The sequence below is a fragment of the Musca vetustissima genome, unplaced genomic scaffold (genome assembly GCF_032173495.1).
Source record: "Musca vetustissima isolate MV318-11 ecotype Yass unplaced genomic scaffold, APGP_CSIRO_Mvet_v1 utg18700, whole genome shotgun sequence".
Taxonomy (NCBI): domain Eukaryota; kingdom Metazoa; phylum Arthropoda; class Insecta; order Diptera; family Muscidae; genus Musca; species Musca vetustissima.
Genome location: NW_026879984.1, coordinates 277,513 through 291,353, shown reverse-complemented (window position 1 = coordinate 291,353; position 13,841 = coordinate 277,513).

Below are 13,841 nucleotides of genomic sequence, written 5' to 3'. Positions count from 1 at the left end.
AAAGTGTTAAATAAAATGTAAAACATGTTATCGATGCGGGGCGGCATGCCCATTAGGTAAATAATAACAAACAAAGTAAAACAACAACAGCCAAACTGAAACATGTAACATTTTCACACATAAATTTGTGTTATTCGAAGATACCACCTTAGTTAGTGCGACATGTCAGTCCATAGGGGTACCACCACATCGACCAACCCACGGCAATAAAAAAAACAGATATTTAAGTTTTCAGGAATTAAATATTGTCTTTGTTTTTCTGAATAATACAAATAATATGATTTTTCAGTCGGTTTTTTTTTGTTTATATGAGGGATGTTAATAGGGGAAACAATGTATCGAAATTCATATAAAAATATTGTTTTGCTTTTTATTAATTCTGATGCTTTCGTTTGTGTATTGGATAAAAAGTTTTTTCTCAAGCGAGCATAAAAATTGGTACAATGGAAAACACAATTTTTTTTAAGTTCAGCCTCCACTTTTTTTTTAAAGTCCATCAGCAAGGAAAGTAGTAAAGTCGGACTGGGCCGACAAAAATATATATGGGAGATATATCTTAACCTGACCGATTTTTTCGAAACTTGACACACATCATTCAAGACTCAATTCTGTACCCTATGCAAAATTTCTTGCAAATCGAATGATATATAGGGACACCATTTACATAAAATCGGACGAAAAAATATATGAGAGCTATATCTAAATCTGGACCGATTTTTACAAAATTTGTCAGACATCATTCTGTGCTCAATTCAGTACGTTATGCCAAACTTCCTGCAAATCGAAAGATATATAGGGACTTCGGTGCAGTGCCAAATTTCGTGTAAATCGAAAGATATATAGTGACTTCGGTGGATTATTTTCATAAACTCGGTCGAAATTATATACGGGAGCTATATCTTAATCCGAACCGATTTTCACGAAACTTAGCACACATCATTCCAGCACGAATTCAGTCCAAATTACTTGCAAATCGAAAGATATATGTGGTGCACCATTTACATGAAATCGCACGAAACTATATATGGTAGCTATGTCTATATGTCGGTCGAAACTATATATGGGTGCTATATCTAAATCTGAACCGATTTTCACGAAAATTGGCAGACATCATTCTAGACCCTATTCATTACCCTGTGCCAAATTTCGTGCAAATCGAAGGATATATGGTGTCTTTGGTGCACTATTTACCTAAATCGGACGAAAATATGGGAGCTTTATCTAAATCTGAACCGATTTTTCCCAATTTCAATAGGGTTCGTCCTTGGGCCAAATAAATGAGCTCTGCCATATTTCATACAATTCGAATCAAAAATGCGGAAAATTAAAAATCTACTCCTACGATTTGATTTTTAAAAAAATACCTTTAAAAATCCACGCCTTTGTTAAGAACTCGAAAAAATATTTTTAAAGTAGTGATCGGAGCGCTATAGTCGGACGGGGCCGACCATACGATACCCTACACAACTACCACGGAATTCTAACGTTCTGCGGATTTTTATTCCGAGCCCGGGCAATATTTCGTAATAGTTGCACCCTCTTGCCCGATTAATTACTTGTCCAGATTCCCTTCACCGTGGGCTGTGTTGTGATGTTCGGCTTTCAATTGTGGCCTATAGATCGAATCAAAAAAAAAAAAAAAAAAAAACACAAACACAAACACAACAAAATTAAGTTTTCTGTCCACTTCATCCCAAAATTAGTATCTGATCATCAACGAAAATTATAGGCGTTGTCCTTGACCATAACTGGAACCTCATGCAAAATTTAAAAGCGATCAGCGCTATATTTCCGCCCTCCAGTGTGGTAATAGGTTACTAAATAATGTCTGAATATGCAAACACCTGTACAGCTTTAAATGTAATCCCCACATCCCAGAACATACGACAATATAATTGGTATCAATTTAAAGGTCTAGCACTCTTCTTGGATGTACTATCAACATCTCGGGTATATGTCCTTCAGGATTAAATATATACGCAATAGAATACAAATTTTGTAATTTTTCACACAAATGTCAGGGTCCATTTGACCCGCTAAATATTGACCAATCTTTATCAAAACAGGCATGCTTATTCTTTAGCCCAACCCCGTTCTCCATGTAAAATTTCGCCTCTGGAGCGGCCAGTAAAACCGACAAAAATTAAGTATGTGGTCCATTACATCCCCTAAATATTAACCGATCTTTACCAAAAACAACAGGGATCTTCATTGGCCAGAACCCATTGTACATGCAAAATTTCGTGAAGATTGGTCCATAACTGTGGCCTGTATCGTGTTTACAATTTGTAATGGACAGACGAACGGACGGGCACACATGTCTAGATCGACTCAGCTAGTCGAGATATGACGATCGGTATACTTAAAGGTGGATTTAGGACCAATATTTCGCGGCGTTACGAACTATTGGGGCTGCACAAAACTATAATACCCTGACAACATAGTTGTGTAGGGTACAATAATGTCCGGACAATATAGTTGTGTAGGGTATAAAAATCCAAGCCTATTTTTGAACTTGAAAAAATATTTTTAATGGAGCTGGGAAAATGTGTCTAAAAATTCCTCGACTATTTTTGGAGCTAGAAAACATGTTTTTAAAAAATCCTATACACTATGCGATCATGGAAAACTATTTTGTTAATAATCCACAGGTACCCTCACAGATGACCAGATGCATTTTCGTTTCATGAAAATCCCAACTCTTATGTTACCTTTTGTTTTTCCATTGCGGAACAATTAAATTTTCCTCACTGTTTGGTCGTAATTACAAATCCCAAACAAGTCAATTTTCCAATTTGTTCAAAAAACTAATGGCGGTTTTGATATGCTTTCAATAACATTTGATTAGGAATGAAAAAATTCAAGTCATTCAGGAAGCTCTCACCTCGGATTCCTCACGATGTGTGCAAATTGGTGAACTGGTGATGGCAGGCGCCAACACATGACGCCGCCGCTGCCTTTAAACAAATAATCACTGAGATTGAACAACAGTTTTGCAACATTGTAGCGCTCCCCACGCCTCTCCTCAAAAAAAAAGGAGAGACCGGTCCCATATTTCTATTTAGAGTTCAAAGTTGGTTGTTGGGGATGAATTGTTGTTTTTTTTTTGTTATCCCCCATTCCATTATTGATTTATTCTTTGGCAAGAAACTGATGCTGGTCACGTGACTTTGCAAATTTTTCTAAAAAAAAACATAACAACTGCTACTGTTTACCAGTTTTATGGTTGGTGTGGGTGTTGTTCGATTTTTGTTCTCCTTGTGAAATCAAGGGGAACACTACTTTGGGCTACTGCATTCCATGTGTTCCATTCCATGTTATCCACCATGATTTTTAGGACGGTGGTGTGGTGCAAACACTGATGAGTTTTTTTTTTCAAATGAGGGTGCAATTCCATACTGGCAGCAGGGGTTTTCCTTTGTTAACGAAACCCAAGGGGGTCAACTTGTTAGGAAATGACAACTGTATTTGAACATGGACCAAAAAGAAGAAAAAATTAATGGTAATTGGAATTTGTGTGTGAGTGCTCGCTCACTCAGTGCGTGCGTTAAGCGTGAGCTTCCACAGCAACAAATCAAGCGCGTAAGAAAACTAATTTACATAAAAATACAATTATTTGCATTTAGACCAAATCAAATGCAACAACGAAGACGACAATTAAAGAACTAGGGGGCAGAACGTCAAATAAATTTGTAATGAAATCCCATTTGCCTTCGCTTTATTGAAAAAAAGGCGGGCGGAGGACGGTGGTCTTTATGACATCGTTTTAATTTAACGGAACTTTACGAGATAATAAAAACAGATCGGAAACATGAGCTCGTGGGATTAATGTAAAGTCTTGCGGAAACATGATTAGAATTAGAAATAATTTTTTGTTCAGTGACTATCAACAAGCGGGGTTTCATTAAAATTATTTTTTGAACATCTTTAAGAATATTATTTGTGTGTATTTTTGTACCCTACACAACTATGTTGTCAGGGTATTACAGCTTTGTGCAGCCCGAAGACTTTGTAACACCACGAAATATTGGTCCTAGACCCACCTTTAAGTATACCGATCATCATATCTCGACTAGCTGAGTCGATCTAGACATGAGTGTCCGTCCGTCCGTCTGTCCATTATAATTTGTAAACGCGATAAAGGCCGCAGTTATGGACCAATCTTCACGAAATTTTGCATGTAGGATGGGTTCTGGCCAATGAAGACCCTTATTGTTTTTGGAAAAGATCGGTTAATATTGAGGGGATGAAATGGACCAAATACTTAATTTTTGTCTGATTTTCTGGTCGCTCTAGAGGCCGCAATTATGGCCCAAACACCCCGAATTTCTACATGGAGAAGGGAATTGGGCCGAAGAATAAGCATGCCTGTTTTGATAAAGATGTGGGAGTTACATTTAAATATTTACATGTGCTTACGTACACAGATATTATTTAGTAACATATTACCAAACTAGAGGCGGAAATACAGCGCGGGTCGCTTTGAAATTTTCCATGAGGATCCAGGTATGGTCAAGGATAACGCCTATAGTTTTCGGTGATGATCAGATAATAATATTGGGATGAAAACTTAATTTTTTGTGTTTTTTCTACTCAATATATAGGCCACAATTGAAATTCGAACATCATAACACAACCCACGGTGAAAGGAATCTGGACAAGTAATTAGAAGGGATTTACTGAATATTAGTAAAATTTGTTGACCTCTAGTCGGTCAAGAGGGTGCAAATATAGCGAAATATGTCCATGCTCAGAATATATAACCACAGAAAGTTAGATTTTCGTGGAAGTTGTGTAGGGTATCATATGGTCGAACCCGTCCGACTATACTGCTCCGCTCACTGGTTTAAAAATGTTTTATCAAGCAAAAAGTGTGTGCCTATTTTTATACCCTTCAGCACACTGCGGCACAGGGTATTATTTCTTTGTGTATATGTTTGTAACAGGGAAAAAGGAAACGAGATAGACCCATGGTTCCTTTTGAGAATATGCATAGGATAACTTTCTGAGTCTGAGTCCGTCTGTCCGTCCGTGTGTTGATGTTAAAATGTAAGCAAAGTACAGGTCGCATTTATCATCCGATTTGGATGAAATTAGGCGCAGCTCATTTATTTGGCCCAAGGACGAACCCTATTCAAATTTGGAAAATTCGCCCGATTTAAAGTAAATGGTGCACAGCATAATGAATTAGGTCTAGAATGATGTGTGTTAAGTTTTGTCAAAATCGGTTCAGATTTAGATATAGCTTCCATATATATTTTCGGCCGATTTAATGTAAATGGTGCACTAAAGTCCCTATATATCTTTCGATTTGCACGAAATTTGGCATAGCGTAATGAATTAGGTCTAGAATGATGTGTGTTAAGTTTCCTTAAAATCGGTTTAGATTTAGATATAGCTCCCATATATATTTTCGGCCGATTAAATGTAAATGGTGCACTAAAGTCCCTATATATCTTTCGATTTGCACGAAATTTGCCATATCGTAATGAATTAGTCCTGAAATGATATGCGCTAAGCTTCGTGAAAATCGATAAATCAGATTTAGATATAGCTCCCATATATAGTTTCCTCCGATTGTATGTAAATGGTCCCTATATATCTTTCGATTTTCACGAAATTTGGCATGGGGTACTGAATTAGGTCCAGAATGATGTGTGCTAAGTTTCGTGAGAATCGGTTTATATTTAGATATAGCTCCGATATATAGCTTCGTCTGATTTTATGTAAATAGGGCACCAAAGTTCCATATATATTTCGATATGCACGTAATTTGGCATATGGTACTGAATTATGTCCAGAATGACGTGTGTTAAGTTTCAAGAAAATCGGTTCAGATTTAGATATAGCTCCCATATATATTTTCGTCCGATTTAATGTAAATGGTGCACCAAAGTCCCTATATATCCTTCGATTTGCACGAAATTTGGCACAGCGTAATGAATTAGGTCTAGAATGATGTGTGTTAGGTTTCCTGAAAATCGCTTTAGATTTAGATATAGCATCCATATATATTTTCGTCCGATTTAAGGTAAATGGCGCACCAAAGTTCTTATATATCTTTCGTTCAATTTCATGTCAATGTTCTTTCGAAAAGTCTGTTAGGTGACTTTGTAGAGTATACCCAAAGTTGTGAAGGGTTATATGATACCCTGCGGCCCAGTCCGACTTTACTACTTTCCTTATTGGGTTTAAAATATATTTTTTTTCGCAAAATATTCATAGGCTTGGATTAAAAAAAAATAATGGACTATTTATATTTTTTTCGACGACAATTCATAGGCATGGATTTTTTAAAATTATTTTTCAACGACTATTTAGAGGACAATATAAAAAAATCTTAAAAAAAAAATTCAAGGTCTTTTCGTAGTCCTAGATTTTTTGAAAATATGTTTCTATTAAAAATATTAAAAAATCCATTCAAAAAATAGTTATCAAGGTCTTTTCATAGTCGTGGATTTTTTTAAATATTTTTATTTTTATTTTTTATCTTATTCAAAAACTATTCATAGGTTTGGATTTTTTTAATTATTTTTTATGGACTATAAATAAAAATTTTCTATTACTATTACTAACATTTATTCGATTTTTCCCCATACGAATTGTTTACTAATAAAAACATATTTTTTTGTTCCAGGTATGTTTTGTTAAATACTCTACAACATCAGATAAGTACATATTTTATAAATAATCATTATCTCTAAAATTTATAAAATGTTTGCTTCAAATTATGATGACAATACCAATGAAACAAAATTGGCCTATAAATTTTATATTCAGCTACTGACATAATTTTTTTTTTCAACTTCGATAATAAACACACACCTACATTTTTTTGAATTTTGCAAAGGTAAACCAAAATTCGAAATGCCTATAACGTTTTAAAATAAATTATTTAAACAAAAACACAGGTGTGAATTTTGATAATTTAAAAATTTTTGAAAGGGCGTTATGTCTACTCGGTTTTGGCATAGAGCGCCATAATCAAGTCCATCTAAAATTGGTTATAAAAATATGCCATAAATATATCTATAATGGAATTACGAATTTGATTTCATTCACAAAAACTAAAAATCCATTAATCCATGATTTTTAAAAATTCAAAAAAATCACACCTACATTTTTTGTGTGTGTGTGAAACGGAAATGCTCAACCAAATTTTTGTTAAAGATAAAAAGAAAAAAGTAATCAAACAAGAATCGATTTAAATAAGTGAGATTTTCTTATGACAGTTTCGTAGGTAAGGGAACCTCGGCTTTTTGTTCTACGAATAGAAAAAAACATGTCGAAGGGTTTTCATAGAATTAAGTGATCATCATCATCGTCGTCATCTTAACAAGGCAACCACCACCTTCTTCTCGACCGAGATGTGATGATGATTGAATGATTGGCTGATGGCTGGTTGGTTGATTGGGATATTGGTTACCGGGAAAGGTAAGGGTGTGTAGGTTGTTCGAACATCAGCAGCAAAACACATATTTTCCATGATATTCAACCAATATTGACTTAACATGTCAATGTCAAAAGTCAAACTTGCATAACCAAAAATAGTAGGAACAAAAATGAATGAGGAAGATAAATGAAGAAAATTGTTCAATGAAAAAACCAGTAAGGAATGTAGTAAAGCCGGACGGGGCCGACTATATGATACCCTTCACCACTTTAGGTATATTCAACAGATGACTCTGAACAGACGTCTTTAAAGACCAGTAAAATGAAATTGGATCCGTATGCATGTTATTTTGCAACCTATACTAAAATTTCAAGACAAAGACAAAATTCAATCAATTTAAAGCAAATATCAATCGGACACCTGTTGATTATTTGGATAAATATATCATAAACCTCAGGAGTTAGGTGCACCATTTACTTAAAATCGGACGAAAATATATATAAAAGCAATATCGAAATCTAAACCGATTTCACCGAAACTTGTCACAGGTTAAATTATACTAATTTCAGTATGTTTTGTGCATACCGGCCACATTTCGAGTTCTTGGTGCATCATTTACTTAAATCGGGAGAAAATATATATGGTAGCTCTATCCAAATTTGAACCGCATGCTAGGTTTTATTAACTTCAGTATGTTGTGCAAAATGTTGTGTCAATCGGACTAACGTTGGGCCTTTGGTGTGCCATTTAATGAAAATCGCACGAAACTTTAAACTCGTATAGAAGCTATATCTAAATCGGAACCGATTTCTACAACATTTTTGCAAACGATAAGTCATATATTTCAGTACGTTGTGCACAATTTTGTAGCAAACGGACTAACTTTGGGTCTTCTGTGCACCCTTTAATTAAAATCGGACGAAACTATATCTAGGAGCTATATCGAAATCTCAACCGATTTCAACGAGACTCGCCACAGATTAATTTATATTAACTACAGTTCATTGTACCAAATTGTGTGGCAATCGGACAAACTTTGGGTCTTTAGTGCACAATTTACATAAAATCGGAAGAAAATATATTTAGGAGCTACATTAAATCCGTAGAAAAAATATACGGGAGTTATGTCTATATCTGAACCAATTTTCACGAAACTTAACACACATCATTCTAGACTTTATTAAGTACGCTATGCTAAATTTCGTGCAAATGGAAAGACATATGTGGGCTTTGGTTCACCATTTACGTCAAATCGGACCAAAATATATATGGGAGCTATATATAAATCTGGACCGATTTTCAGAAATCTTAAAACCCATCATTCTAGTCCCAATCTATTACACTATGCCAAATTTCGTACATTTCGAATGGTTGACTTTGGTGCACCATTTACCTTAAATCGGACGAAAATATATATGGGAGCTATACCCAAGTCTAAACCGATTTTCAAGAAACTTGTCACACATCATTCTAGACGTAATAAAATACGCTATGACAAATTTCGTGCAAATCGAAAGATATATAGGGACTTTGGTATATCTTTTACATTAAATCGGACGAAAATATATGTATAGGAGATATATCCAAATCTGAACCGATTTTCAGGAAATTTGTCACACATCATTCTAGACCTAATTCACTACGCTATGTCAAATTTCGTGCAAATCGAAACATATATATAGGGACTTTGATGCACCATTTACCTTAAATCGGACAAAAATATATATGGGAGCTATATCCAAATCTAAACCGATTTGCAAGAATCTTGTCACACATCATTCTAGACATATTTCATTACGCTATGTCAAATTTCGTACAAATCGAAATAAATATAGGGACTTTGGTACACCATTTACCTTAAATCGGACGAAAATATATATGGGAGCTATATCTAAATCTGAACCGATTTTCCCGAAACTCACCTCTCATCATTCTAGACTCAATTCAGTACGCTATGCCAAATTTCGAGCAAATCGAAAGATATATAGGGACTTTGGTGCACCATTTACATTAAATCGGGCTAAAATATATATGGGCTATATGCAAATCTGAACCGATTTTCAGGAAACTTAACACACACCATTCTAAATTTAAATTATTAGCCTGTACCAAATTTCATGAAAATCGAATGATATATAGGGAGCGTTTACATTAAATCGGACGAAAATATATATGGGAGCTATATCTAAATCGGAACCGATTTTCACGAAACTTAACACACATCACTATAGACTTAATTTAGTACGCTATGCCAAATTTCGTACAAATCGAAAGATATATAGGGACTTTGGTACACCATTTACATTTAATAGGACGGAAATATATATGGGAGCTATATCTAAATCTGAACCGATTTTCATGAACCTTGTCACACATCATTCTAGACCTAATTCATTACGCTATGCCAAATTTCATGCATATCGAATGATATATAGGTACCGTTTACATTGAATTGGACGAAGATATATATGGGAGCTATATCTAAATCTGAACCGATTTTTCCAAATTTCAATAGGGTTCGTCCTTTGGCCAAATAAGTGACCTATGCCAAATTTCATCCAATTCGAGCATAAATGCGACCTGTACTTTGTTTACAATTTAACATGGACAGGCAGACGGACGGACGGTCGGACATGCATAAATCTACGTAGAAAGTGATTCTATGCATATTCTCATATATGTGTCTATATCGTTTCCTTTAGCCTGTTACAAACACATGCACAAAGACATAATACCCTGTACCACAGTTTGGTGAAGGGTATAAAAATGTTTTATCCTATGATCGATAAAATTATACCCTACAGAATAATTAGTATTATGTTTTAAAAATATTCCACCTTGGCTTTGTATAACCATTAAACAGAGGCGTGGCGTATTTTTTCAAACTTTAATCATAGGCGAGAATTTTTAAAACATATATTTTCAACCACTAACTATTCATAGCTTGGATTTTTATACCCTACCCAAAAGTTTGCAACGAAATATTGGTCCTAGACCCACCTTTAAGTATACCGATCGTTATATCTCGACTAGCGGAGTCGACCTAGACATGTGTGTCCGTCCGTCCGTTCGTGTAAGATGGGTTCTGGCCAATGAAGAAGGACTGTACAGAATATTAGTAATACTGGGAAAATATGTCAGTGTAAGGAAGAGGTGCTGTTGACCTCTAATCGGCAACAGGGTGTATATATCACGAAATATTGCCCAGGCTTGGAATACACATCCACAGAATGTTACAGTTCCGTAGGGTTTCGTATGGTGGGCCCATCCGATTATACTGCTCCGCTCACTGGTTTAAAAATATTTTTTCAAACTCTAACCATTCATAGGCGTGGATTTTTTAAAAAAAAATATTTTTTCAACCTATAACCATTCATAGGCGTGGATTTTTTAAAAAAAAATTTTTCAACCTCTAACCATTCATAGGCGTGGATTTAAAAAAAAAAAATTTCAACCACTAACCATTCATAGGCGTGGATTTTTAAAAAAAAATTATTTTTTCAGCCTATAACCATTCATAGGCGTGGATTTTTTAAAAAAATATTTTTTCAGCCTCTAACCATTCATAGGCGTGGATTTTTTAAAAAAATATTTTTTCAGCCTCTAACCATTCATAGGCGTGGATTTTTTAAAAAAATATTTTTTCAGCCTCCAACTGAAGTTCTTGGCCTTAAATACCTGCTATAGGGTATATTTACAAAGAAGAATTAGCTGTATGAAAAAAATCAACCAAAAATTATTTAGAAAAAAATATAACAAGCCTTTTTGGGAAGAATGGACTGGGAAATGCATGAATGGATGAACGAATTGGTAGTGAAGGGTTTAACGAAGAAAGCCAACAATCAAATAAAGGAGTGGCTGGCTTGTTAAAGAGTATTAGCAGTAATGTAACAAAAACACACACACACAACAATAACAACAAAACTTCTTTATTCATGCATTGACTCCATTCAACTTCTTATTTTCGGTTAAAAAAAACTTCCTTTTATTTAATTTCTTTGGACTGTTTTGAGAGGTTATTTTGAGGTTTCCTCCCAGCCCGTCAGACAGCCAGCGACTGAGTCAAAGGCGTTTTGAAATGTGCCATATCAAATGTCAAAATCAATTTTTGGAGGGATTTTGTTTCTGGTTGACTTATTTAACTTTTATGATTTCTGTTGTTCGCTTGTTAAGCCAACAAAATGTTAACCTGGATTTTCGAAGAGTCTTCCCAGGGAACCTGTTGACAGGGCAAATTGCTACCGGTTGAATGTATTTTAATTTTTGTTCGTTTTTTTTTTTTTTTTTTTTGGTGCAGAATTAACTGTCCCCAGTTGGAATTCAATTTTTTTTGGTTTCAGGAATTTGTTTTGCTTCCAAATATGATTCACTTGAATGAATCTGCCATGACACACTCACACACACAGTGACAATTTCCACCTGTTAAGTCCAATTCTGAGGTGATATCGTCAAATGTAAATATGAAATCACTTCAACCAAACACCTATCCAAAGACAGTTGGTGAGGCATTCGGATGATGATAAACTATGTAAATATGTACAAAGAAATATGAATTGGAGCCTATAATTGTAAATATGTCGTCGTCTGAAATGCTAAATATGGGGCAAATTATAACGAAAGGAAGGAAAACGACGCAGTTAGAATATTTCCATGGAATGGCATTGTTGTGCCACAGATTAAATGATAATTAGGAAGAAATGTGGGGTGGATAGAACACAGGATTACAAAATGTAGTCGAACGAAAATAAAGGTGTGTATAGCTTCCAGGAATATTTTTTGAAAAAAATGACACACATCATAAAAACGAAAAATACTTCAAAGGCAGGGAAATTTTGTATTGAAAGAGTATTTTTGAGCTTGCATGTGCAGAACTATAAGCATTTTAAGCTATTTTTAATATTTTGTAAAGGGTCATATACAAGTGTGGATATTCATCACTAATTGTGGATTTTTTATACCCTACAAAACTATGTTGTCAGGGTATTATAGCTTTGTGCAGCCCCAAGTGTTTGTAACGCCGCGAAATATCGTCATATCTCGACTAGCTGAGTTGATCTGTGTCCGTCCGTCTGTCCATTACAATGTAAACACGATACAGGCCACAGTTATGGACCAATCTTCACGAAATTTTGCATGTATGATGGGTCAATGAAGCTGGATGGGTCAATGAAGCCCCCTATTCTTTTTGGTGATGATCAGATAATAATTTTGGGATGAAATGTACCAAATACTTAATTTTGTCGGTTTTTCTGTTGTCATTATTTAGAGGGTCAAATTGTACAATACAAAATTTATATTCTATAGAGTATAGATTAACCCCTGAAGGACATAGACCAGAGAAGTTGATAGTATATCCTAAAGGAGCGGTTGACCTTTAAATTGATACCAATCATATTGTCGTATGTACTCGTATGTGGGAGTTACACTTAAATAATTACAGGGGCTTACGTATTTATATATTATTTAGCACAACACTAGAGGGCGGAAAAATAGCGCAGTTAGCTTTGAAATTTTCCTTGAGGATCCAGGTATGGTCAAGGACAACTCCTATAATTTTCGGTAATGATCAGATTATAATATTGGGATGGACCGAAAACTTATTTTTTGTGTTTTTTTTTCGAGTCAATCTATAGGCCACAATTGAAAGCCGAACATCACAACGCAACACCCGGTGAAGGGAATCTGGACAAGTAATTAGAAGAGCTGAACTGAGGGTGCAAGTATCGCGAAATATTGCCTAAGAATGAAGTACCACAGAAAATTCGATTTTCGTGGAAGTTGTGTAAGGTATCATATGGTCGGCCCCGTTCGACTATACTGCTCCACTCACTGGTTTAAAAATATTTCTCAAGTCGAACCCAAGGCGAACGATTATTCATAGACGTGAATTTTAAAAATATTTTTGGAAAGACTATTCTCTAGACTTTGGGTTTTAAACCCTTCACCATACTGTGGTACGGGGTATTATGTCTTTGTGCATATGTTTGTAACAGACAAAAGGAAACGAGATAGACACATGGTTCCTTTTGAGAATATACATAGAATCACTTTTTGAGTCGATTTGTGAATCTCCGTCTGTCCGTCCGTCCATGTTAAATTGTAAACAAAATACAGGTCGCATTTATAATCCGAATTGGATGAAATTTAGCAGATCTCATTCATTTGGCCCAAGGACGAACCCTATTGAAATTGGGAAAAATCGGTTCAGATTTAGATATAGCTCTCATATATAGTTTCGAAATTTGGCTCAACGTACTGAATTAAGCCTAGAATGATGTGTGTAAAATTTCATGAAAATCGGTTCAGATTTAGATATAACTCCCATATATATTTTCGTCCGATTTAATATAAGTGGTGCACAAAGTCTCTATATATCTTTCGATTTGCACGAAATTTGGCATAGCGTACTGAATTGAAACTAGAATAATGTGTGTAAAATTTCTTGAAA